The following is a 6,597-nucleotide window of genomic DNA, read 5'->3' as shown; positions in this document are numbered from 1 at the left end:
TTTGTAATGGTGTATATATGGTATGCTACCACTGTTTTTTTTTTTTTTTTTTTTCCTGTCATGCTAATGCATCAAGGATAATGCTAGGCTGTTATGGCTAGCATGATCTGCTAAGGTAAAGGTGCCGGTTTCATTCCACACCAACTGATACAGGTTGTGGGCTTGACCATCCTCAATTTCTTTTTAAAAAATCATAGCAAATTGTATTGCTATGAAGAATATTATCCCAGCTTGTTTTTGGCGAAAAAATATTTTCTGCCCGTGACCACCATCTTAAAGGAGTATAGACGCCAAATTTTGGTGGCATTTTTGTAAGACATTCCTGTATACGGATCGCCAAGTGGTTTTTGCCTACGACTGCTAAATAATTTTCAGTTCAATTTTCTTTTCTCGCCAATTTCGGTTTCAACAGCTGAGAGATGGCTGTGACATCACAATCAAGTTCAAGCCATGCACAGCATGAAAAAGCCGCAGTATAATCTCCAGCTCTTCGCGATTCCTGTTCTTGAGGCAGGCTGGCTTCAGCGTTGCAGTGAATTTAAACATCGCAGGATATCACAATTTTTTTTCACCCGTCACGTGACCTAGACTTAACTTTGGCGTCACAGCCATCACACAGCTTTTGAAACCGAAACGGATGAGGAAAGAAATTCAATGATAAATTGTTTAGCGGTCATAGGTGGATATCACCTGGTGCGTACAGTAATACCTTGCACATCATTACAGCTAATTAAACACGAACCCAAAAATTAGGTGTCTATAGGTCTCCGCCATGTTTAAAACAAACAAAGCAATCAAAGTGGCGTGGCAGTCGTCTATGGCCCCAGAGCAGGCGGAAAGCACGGGAGCGGCACTGTGGTGCCACCCCACTGCTGTGGCCATACTTGCCAAGAGCGTGGTATTGTGATATGCAGGCACCTTTTTGGCAGATAAAATACCCACGCGCTGTGTGAGTACAAAAGCAATACTTGGAAAAACTTCACGTACACAGCATGCATCGCCTTGTCCTGCACACCGTACCAGACCAAGAGCGGGTTCAAAGCGCACGAGCGAAGTTGTTGCTGCCTTGAAAATGAGTAGCGTTGATTGATATCTATTTGCTATTTGCCCAGCACATTAGCCACAGAATGCATCGAGAATTGTAAAGCTTTGGGTGCATACAACAACTTTCAGTCGGGTAAGTGGAATGTGATTTTTCTCGCTCGTAAACAGCACACGCAAACCAGGTAGGAAGTATTCCGCTCAAAACATCATTGCATTCTCGGATGAATCTTCATACCGAGCATCAAATGAGCGTTGTTGGTAAGCATGGCAACAGTAGCAAGGGCACTGTGCCTTGGCACCGTACAGGTTTGCTTATCCTTGCATTATTCCTTTAAATCACCACGCTGCACGCCTATCTGTTCTGTTCGTGGGAGGTTATTGGCGTCAGCGTTTATAATTTCTTCATGGGTATTCAAGCTTTTAGCTTGCATTACAAGCTGCAGCGTCCACATGCTGGTTCCGTAGTTAGGGCTACCCAGTTCGGTCCCGGCCGCCATGACCACGTTTCTATGTAGGATAAACTCTGAATGCGACAGTGTGCCATGCAGTACGTAGTTGATGTAAAGATCCTCAAAATCTGAAACAGGGGCCCATATGTCACTCGGGACGCTCAACCCCACAACTCGCATTCAAAATTAGCTGCAGTGAATACCACTCAAACCCCTCGGTATAATAAAATTCATCTCCAATTGAGCAAATCAGTGGCTGTCAGCACACGCACATTTCATCACAAAATTTAAAATAATTTGAGGTGAACAAAGCTAATGTTAGCCATACAATATAACCACGGAGGAGTGCAATACTGATCGCATGCGCAGCAGCTCACTATGCACGTAATACATACAACTAGAAAGTGAAAAAAAAAATTTGCTTCAGGAATTGCTTACATTATAAACAGGTGTCTACGCATTAATATACTGGCTGCCTCGTCAACATTTTACGTGCACTCACAAAATACCATTACGCGTCATAAAGAAGGCCAAACTCGAGTTATTCATGGCCTTTGAGCCCATAACCGCTCTGGCGTAAAGGTGTCGGTATCCAGCCTTCGTGCCACACTGCGATGGCCCACTGTTTACGGCGACCTTCGCCCATAAGAAACCTGTGCAAGCTTACTAAACTTTGCGTTCTTTGCCTTCCAGCACATGCCACGGTGATGCAACTAGTCAGCATGGTGCTTTGTTTTTTATTTTTTTCGGCTGCAGCAAACCATCGCACAATCACAATAGGCGAAAGCAACTGAAGCATTGTTTTTCCTACCACGCGAAAGTCTGTAATTACGACAGCGCCACCGCATCTTCATGACGTAGCCAGAGTGAAGGTGGTCTATACTCCTTTAAGCTTGCAAGTAATAGCAAAACCTAGTCACACAGATAAATTTGTAAAAAAATTAACTTTTTGATGCATCACTATAAACAAAAATTTTCATATTAATAAAATGCATTGTTCTTTTGATGTGCAGGAAATAAACAAACTCTGCCTTATATTTGTTCAAATATAAATAATAAAATATGGTACAAAAAGCTGAAATTTTGAAATGTTTGTCAAATTTTATATTCTTATGGTCTAGGCACTAGACTAGAGTGCCTGGGTTCGAATCTGACTGCCGGCAGCTGCGTTTCGATGGATGCAAAGCGGAGAGGCATCTGTGTGCTGTGCGATGTCAATGCATGTTAAAGATCCCCAGGTGGTCAAAATTACTCCGTAGCCCTCCACTATGGGGCCTCTCTCTTTCCGCTTTCGCTCCCATCTTCCTTCCTTTGTAGCGTGATTCAGGTGTCCACGGGAAAACTTTTCCTTTTCTGTAAACCAATTATTACTATTATAGTACTCAATCTATTTCTCCAACTTTTTTAGAAGACAAAAAGCCTATAAAAGAGATCAAACAACTTAAGCTGCACCTGCAAAAACATTATAAAAGAGATCAAACAATGTAAGGTGCACCTGCAAAAGTATTCTAAATCAGAGAAAATTACCTTATTGAGGTTTGAGGTTTATTCCTCCGTCAGTTATGTAATGAAGTGGCCCTATTAAAGATATGAAAAATACTAGTTTGCACAGAGCCATTCATTGCCATTTAATACTGCAAGTTTAATCAGGGTGCTTTTAAGTGAGAAAATAATTTCTCAAGTTGAGCCTTTGCAGGCAACCACGGTGTTGCTCTGTGCCTGCTCATCGCAGCAGCCCACTTTCTGCTGGCTGCGAACTAGCAGTCCACTGCTTGAGTGCAATGGTGCTTTAGGCCTGGGCACTGTCAGCTTTAAATGTGCAAATTTTTTGCAGTTATATATGTGTATTGTAAAGAAGAAGTTCTGATTAAGCGGACAGATAGCCGAGAAGGAGGAAGAGGAAGTGCTTTTGCGGACCAGCTGACTCAAAAGTTAAGCCACCACCGCTCCGGTTCTTCTCGCTACCAGTGCCCGCTACCAGTGCCTGGATCCCCACTTAACACTTGGTGGAGGTGCGGGGTAATATATATATATATATTGCATGACACAGTACCATTCAATGGCATTTATTTTTTAGAGTTTAATCTAATTTGTGCTTTAAATGAAAAAAAAAAACATTTCCATTCAGCGATCGCTTTGAACCCTGGCGTAGCTCTGTGCTTGCTCTTCACTGCAATGGATGCTGGAGCTGACGTCAAGGAGACCTGTAACAACACCTTGTGGGGGTTCTCACGGGACTCGGGCTCTGTGCTCAGAACGGAACGCCCCGCCGCTAGCTCTGACCACATCCGTGGCAGGGAAGAACGAAACACTGAGGCAGAGCCACCGGGCTGGGCTGTTTATTGGGAGTGCCCAATTTTTATCCTTGGTCATAGCAGCATCCGCGGGCTCTGGCGTTGCGGCGTCGTCTCCCCCCGATGAGATGCTGTGCATCAATATTAGAGGGTAGGGGGAAGGAGGGGCCGCCCGGCACGCTACGCCAGGTCTCTCGCCCCTGCCCTCTCCGCCACTGCTTCAGGGGAAGGAGAGAGATGAGGTATCCCCGTGAGGCAGACAGAGCCGTGTCGTGCAAGCGTGGGTAATCTTAAATTCCCACACCCTCCTCCCTTAATCATGACCTCCACCTGGGTGCCGTTTTCCCCTTGGGAGTCGCATGGCTGGTCCTTCAGCAGGCCCATGTAATACAGGAATCAGGGCAGGGGTCGGGACTTGGGTTGTTGGGCTCTGCTCCTGGTGCCGCTGCCAAAGTGAGGCAGGCCACCCTCTATGCCGAACGGGCCCCGCATGCAGGCCGTACATCCGACTCGTTCTGTTGAAATCCCCGTCGCTGCAGTCACGAGGAAACACAAGGGGGCGAATTATCATGGCTCGCTTACCGGTCATGGGCCGCCAGTACGCCCGTGGTGCGCTGCTCGCCCACGGCTGCGCCGTCTTCCCGTAGGTCGTAAATCGGCATCAGACTCCATCCCGATAGGAGCTCCATACTGTTTTTGTTGAATGCCAGTCTCTGTGCTCGACCTCAAACCGAATATGGCACCTGCATTTGATAGCCCTCCTCGCAGCTGCGGGCAAAGAACAGTCTTCTTTGCAGCTTTTTGATCCGCATCTCAAATTACTTTGCGGGGAATTCTGATCCTTCTGCTGTACTACAGCTTCATTTAAATTTTTCTTTGTGTCCGTGGCCTTCAGCAGATTCCTTTATTGTCGAAGCTGGCAGTGCCCAAGCCTAAAGCAGCATTGTATTGAAGCAGTGGAGTGCTGGTTCTGTGTATATTTGCAGCCGGCAGGGTGTCCTGCAGTGAAGAGCATGTAAGGAATTTATGGCGTTGCAGCGGAACACCAGAACAAGAGGACCAGCGTGGCAGGCTTCTCGAACCGAGCAGCCTGTGCCGTGCTTGCTGGCTGTGAACGCCGATCTTAGCGCCTCCGCTTTACAGCGGCGCTGTGCGCTACAGGGCCCCCCGACCAAACGGAGCGGCGAAATGTACGCGCCAACGGGGCAGGGATGAGGGTGCCTCAGCGGCAGGCATGTCGACAGATAAGCCAGCAACTTCCGAGGGGAGCTCCTGGGGAGGTGTCTCCATATATTTGGGTTTAAGGCGATCCAGGGAGACTACCTCTCACGACCATCCAGCAGGATAGTCGCCGACTTTGTAGTCTTGTTGAGGACATGGTACGGGCCATCATAGGGGGGGCTAAGAGGTGCCTTTACAGTGTCTCGCCTTAGAAAAACATGCCTCGAGGACGCAAGATCTGGGTGCACAAAGATCTGACGGTCAGATGATAGAGGTGGGACTGGGTTTAGGTGTTGAATGCAGTCCCAAAGGCGTTAAAGGTACTGCAGGGGCTGGGACGAGGAAGCCGAAGGAACGAACAAGTCTCCGAGATGACTTCGGCCACCAAACAGCCAAGGTCGCGACGAAAAACGGTGCGTAGGCCAAGAAACACCATAGGAAGGTGACCAGCCCAGTGCTCACGATCTAGGCGAGCAATGAGGGCAGTCTTGAGCTGACGATGGAGCTTCTCAACCATGCCGTTAGCACAAGGATGGTATGCTGTGGTGCGGCAGTGTTTAGTGCCGAGCAGACTGGTAAGGGAAGTGAAGAGGATGCATTCAAACTAGCGGCCACGATCCGTGGTAACAGCCAAAGTAGGAAATCCATGCTGAATGAAGGCTTTGGCAACTGTTTGCGCAGTAATGTCCAGAGTGGGCACTGCTTCGAGCTAACGAGTGAAGCGGTCAGTCATCATCAGAATGTGCCGGCAGCCATTAGATGGAAGTGGTGGTCCAACCAAGTCAAGGTGAACGTGGTCAAAGCAACAACCAGATGGCAGGAAAGACTGGGGAGGAGTCTTTGTATAGTGAGTTATTTTGACGGACTGGCAATCAAAACACGAGCGGGCCCACTGGCGAACGTCTAATGTTTGGCCAGACGTACCGCTGGGTAATGAGGCACTATGTGGCTCTGATGCTGAGATGGCAGATGTCGTGAAGTGAATGGAAAATGGCAGGATGAAAGACCTCTGGGATGGATGGACGAGGTAGAGCTGATGACCCTAATCACAAAGAGCGCACTGTTATTAACCCCTTCACTGCCAAGTTTTTTTTTTTTTTTTGTGACTGCTCCTCACTTCCTTCCAGGTTCTTTTTTCATCTGTGTTACTTTCACCTGACTCAGAATTCGGTTTGGTTTGGTCAGGAATTCAGGAACTGTTGATTCAGAATTCATCAACATTTTCTGAATTCTTTCATCTATCATAGCATGGATGAACCTGGCACACTGACTCGCCATGACTCGCTGCTGAAGCAACAAAGCGACGTGGTGATGATAATGATGCAGGTCTAAAAATACCTAATCTATTTGTAGTTTAATATGAAGGCCCCGCCTTCTAAAGAATGGGTCCGCGAGTCAGGGCCTCGCCCGACTACTAGTCACAAATTCACATGAATTCCATTCTGCTCCAAAATACCAATTGGTGAAATATCAGAGAGGCCTTCACCCTGCAGTGGGTATAGTCTGGCTGATGATGATGATAAAAATGCCAGTTTATTTCCGGGTCAGCAGAGAAGCACTTTGCAAAAATACAACACTGCACGCTGCTG

The sequence above is a fragment of the Amblyomma maculatum genome, chromosome 1 (genome assembly GCF_055883805.1).
Source record: "Amblyomma maculatum isolate TAMU_Amacu chromosome 1, ASM5588380v1, whole genome shotgun sequence".
In the NCBI taxonomy this organism is placed as follows: domain Eukaryota; kingdom Metazoa; phylum Arthropoda; class Arachnida; order Ixodida; family Ixodidae; genus Amblyomma; species Amblyomma maculatum.
Note: the sequence above shows the minus strand (reverse complement) of the source record.